Raw genomic sequence first — 4,843 nt, forward strand, 5'->3', positions numbered from 1 at the left:
CCACCTAAGCCTTTTGTTTCAGATGCTCTCAAGATAGCTGCCATGACCTTGAGAGAGAGAGATACTTGGAAGCAAATGATTATGCAAGTCCAAGATTTACGTCTAGGAAGGAATGTAGGGTGTTTCTACAGGGAACTGACTACAGCAAGAGGCTCTGAAGCCAACTCGGGCTCTGAAGGAATTATTCTGGCAACGGGACCACTGGTCTGGTCTACGAAAGGCTTGAGTGTAAAACAGCCCGCAGCACATCTGATGCCGACAGGAAATGGTCGCTGAAAGCTGCACGGCTTTAGTGGGTGCATTATCCCCAGTGCTCCATTCAGAGGGGGCCCTGGTAGGTCTCAGAAAAAGAAGAGACTTCCAGAGGACAGCGTGCAACTAAGAGAAATCCGGCCAGATCGAGGAACCGCAAAGGAATCAGCGGCGATGGTGGGTCCTCGGAGTCCCTACCCAGCATGAGCTCGTCACTGCCGGCGACCCAGGACGTTCCGTTTCTAAGACACGTGATACAGGGCAGGCTCTCACTGGGTTCAGCCACTGAGGTTTCAGGGTTAATGTGTAATAGTGACTGGTGTTGTCTTAACGTTTGTCTCTCTTCCCCTCTCCCTAGTATTTAGCACACACTGCTTGTTGCTATTGGTAACACTTCCCTGACCATTTTTAGGCTTAAGTAGCCTAAAAATATATAGCTTAAGTAGCAGTTGAGGCAACTGTTTTTATACAGTTTGGTTGAAATTCTGATTAATATCAGGTAACAAGTTATCATCTTTGTTTTAAGAGACAGAATTCAGTGAATTTTTTGAATAACTTGTTTTGAAAATTCCTGATGAAAGTATTTGAAGCCATGATCTATGTGGTTGGTTTAAGAATTTGGGGACCTAATCATCATTTGTTCCTGAGGACTTGGAGTTATTTTTTAAGAAAGTCCTTATTTTGCTTGCAGGAAATCTGTTAGCCTCTTCTCGGCAACGATGGGATGGCCCTCCAGTTACGCGAAAGCCAAATGACACAGTCTTACCACGCGCTCGTCTGATTTTCAGAGGATGTGGGTTAAGCGTCTGGGCCAGACAAATACCCCTGAGCTCACTATCGCCTCACTTCCCTCGGAATCTCCCCAAACGCTGACATTTACTAAGCAAACACGCAGCTTATTCATGTTTTTGAGACAGTCCTACCTTTGGACCAGGCCGGCACATCAGGAGGTGGGACCATTTCGGCCCCCTGCCCGCCTCGTCTCCCCATCATTCTATTCCAGCCAATCCCTATGGAATTGTTTGGGCTGAAATCCACTTTTAAGTTATGCTTGATTTTCCTAAGGAGATTCCGCATTGAAACATTTCATAAAAAATGTTTCTTGTGAAAAGTGTCTGCTGCAGAAATGCTGCTGAAGACATTGTCTACTGCGCTGCATTTTACAAAGCTGAAGAAACAGAGGAAAATGCCAAAATTTGTAAAGTTTGGGTGGTGGATGCATAGGTGTATATTTATTATTCACTGTGCTTTGGCGTGTTTTTGAACTACTTTATAATAATGTTAATAACAGCAACAATGATAGCAACAACATCACCAAATTTCTTGCTGGCCAGTGGCAGCCACCATCAAAATTCCGTGACCACCCTTCCATCACCTCTCTGCTAGGCAGTGGTCAGGAGCATGTGTGAACAACTTCTACGTGTGACGGACCCAGCTTCGGCTATGCTGCTGCTGCTGTCCCTGCTTTCCAACATTGGGTGATTTCGCTCACGCTTTGTGAGGAGTCAGTGAGAGGGTGTGTGTAGCATGCTCAGCACGGGGCCTCGAACACAGTCAACATAGTCAATAAATGTGAGCTGTTGCCATGTATGTGATGGTTGGGTGATTTCGCTCACGCTTTGTGAGGAGGCAGTGAGAGGGTGTGTGTAGCGTGCTCAGCACGGGGCCTCAAACACAGTCAATAAATGTGAGCTGTTGCCATGTATGTGATGTTGCCTAAATGGTCCATGCCATGGCGGCTTTCTATGCCAGTAAATATTATTTGTGGTAGTAAACAAATAAAAATAATGGTAGAGTCCTAAAAATTTCAATGCTCTAGAGAAACTGAGTATTTTATCTTTATGGCGTGTGTACTTCCAGCTACAAAGAAGTTCTGGCCAAATTTATGCACGTGGGCGAGACCTTATGACCTAGATAATTATGATCTACTTTCCCCTTATTTTGGAGCCCTATTTTTTGTGACTTACTCTAATTCCCAACTTCATTTTATGTTCCCCTATAAACCACCTTAGACCCTTTGCACAGTGTGGTTGGGATGCAAGGAAGGGAAGAGAAGAGCCATGGACGGCAGGAAGGAAGGAAAGTAAGAAGAAAGGATTTGCAACACAAGACTTTGGAATTATTCATTGCAGTGTTCAGTTCTTGGGTTCATGCTAATTGGCATAATTTCTCCTCACATACAGTACTTCTTCCGGTGCTCTCTGCCTGCCTGGGGTTTGTTTTACATTTTGACTGGCATTAAGCCTTTAGCTATTATCCCTGGTGCAACTGTGAGTTTTCATAAATGACGCCACTTGAGGGTTGTCACGGGTTCTGGTTCACTCCGGTGTCTGACAACTCCTAGAGTCAGTTCTTCATTATCTACGTGGAGGCTGGGCACTTTGTTTTCTGGCAGCAAATGTTTCATCCAACGTCAATTTCCCTCAAGTGCTCAGCGCCATTTCAGATGGTGTGTGCTCAGGGAATGCAAATTAATTTAATGTTAGCTTCGGCGAAACCCTGCTAGGAAAGTAAACCTGCTTTTAAAAACATTGTAAACACTGGTAAACATCGTTTAAATTATATGATGTTTGAGTATATATAAAGGTATAAAATTTCACTTAAATTCTAAAGGCCTCATTCATAGTACTTTTAAACTTATCTTTGTATTAGCCTTTTGTTTTTGATTAGAAGTACATTTTAATTTGACGTTATTTAAATATCTGTGTCATTATATTTATAACTGGAGGATATCAAAATAGGTTGTGGATATATGTTTCATATTTTGGTTCAGTTATAAAAATAAAATGTGTTTCTAATAGAAAATTAGGAAATACAGAAAACTAGAGGAAATTAGACTATTTGTAATCCCTTCACACGGAAATAATCATAATGAGCATTCTATTCTCTCTCTCTCCATACACTTTTGAGGCTACAGGAGTTCTCAAGATGAATTTGTGGATAGCTTCAGGAAAACACCGGGGTGGAGGGAGGCGAGGAGATGGAGAGAGGGGCTTAGTGGCATTCTTCTCTTTGTTTGATCTTCCTGGCCCCCTAGATTCTCTTTCGAAAATTTGGGTTCCCTTTCCTCAATTCCATGATCTACCCCAAAAATTCTTCCTAAAAATGAATTCTGAACTGGTTTTCTGTCATCTGCGACCAAAAGGACCCTGAGCAGCCGAATCAGACTCTCCCCAAACCCTCTGTCAGTCCCCTGTGTTCTCAATTCTCCAGCTCCCGGCTATCTGCAGTTCTCTGGCTTTCTGTGCTTCAAAAGCCCCATGGTCTTGAAGTGGTCCGCCCATCTCCCCTCCTGCAGGGCGAACTCTGATTCACAGCAGCTCCGATGAAGCTCATGTTTGTTCTACGATCGTTGCTGTTAGTTCCAGAGACGCCCCAGTTGGCAGAATGTGCCAGAACGGAGGCCTTTGGAAACGGAATTCACTCCAGACTCTCATTTTGGGAATTATACATGGAAATGGAATCACTCAGCCTGTGACCTCTGCGCTCCCCTCCCGCTCACCCCACCCTCACCTCTGCATGTGCTTCCACGGCCCACGGGATGTGGTTCTGATAAACAAGGCGTTTTCTTGGGGAAAGTGAGGGTTCACCCTGCAGGAGCCTATGGCTGTCGCAGGCCTCCTCTGTTATACTGATCCTAAAAGCAACCGTTGAACTCTTTTTAACTTTCCATATCATTTTGCAATGGCGAAGTGGCAAGATAAGTCACTTACTTTTAAAGAGAGGACAGAAGGCATAGTTTAAAGCAAGAAAATGTCTCCTATAAAAAGCCAATAAATACAATGTTGATAAAATGGTATAAATCATACTAATACTGGACTTGCTGGTTTTTCCAAATAAACCTTGAGCTACGGTTAAAGCTGGGCTTGATTCACCCAAATCGATAATTTGCAGCATCTAGTACATGCCAGGCACTAGGCTAGGTGCAGGGACTCTGTTCGAACCTATGACATAACCTTATTTACATCACATTCGACCGATTGTACAATAAGCCGTAACTGCACGTTGTCATTTTCCTAGGAAAGACCTCTCCTCAATATACCCTCTAGCATCTACTGCGAAGGCCAAGCTTAAACTCTCTATCAAGTTATGAATTTGACATCTACCAGTGCTCAAAAAGAGACAGTGTTTGTGCCTTTTCTTTGCAACCTGAACTTCCCTCGGCAACGAGCCGAATCTGAATGAGGTCCGCGAGGCAGCTGAACCCCTGCCAAATGACACTCCACTCCACTGGCAAAACAGCATCCCCCGCTGTTCTTTTTGCTGACAGGTATCTATTTTGAACTCCTTCTAGAGAATGCAGTGACAGTTCTCATCCTTGATCTTTTGGCTTAGTTCCCAGGGAGACCTCCTCATGCTATGTTTTATTCATAGTGTCTCCCAGGCTAGTTTCTTCCTTGTGAGAATCGGTGGTAGGGGTAGGAGCAATCAATGAACCTGAAATCAAATCTGAGTGTCATAATAACACCGTCCCTTTGTGTGTCGAAAGCCTACGACCAGAGTCAGAGATTCTGGGGACGGTCTGTGTTTTGAAGATGTTTAAGGCAAAGCATCCACAGGGACAAAAACACAGTTACTCATACCGTGGTGG

The 4,843-nt window shown here is 44.0% G+C and overlaps 1 protein-coding gene across 1 annotated transcript in view; it reads right to left on the bottom strand.

The window, feature by feature from the left end:
* Window positions 1–4,843, bottom strand: part of CNTNAP2 (contactin associated protein like 2) — a 1,631,342-nt gene that overhangs the window by 110,337 nt on the left and 1,516,162 nt on the right. The window lies entirely within an intron of this gene.

This window comes from Pteropus alecto, unplaced genomic scaffold (assembly GCF_000325575.1).
Source record: "Pteropus alecto unplaced genomic scaffold, ASM32557v1 scaffold48, whole genome shotgun sequence".
NCBI lineage: Eukaryota > Metazoa > Chordata > Mammalia > Chiroptera > Pteropodidae > Pteropus > Pteropus alecto.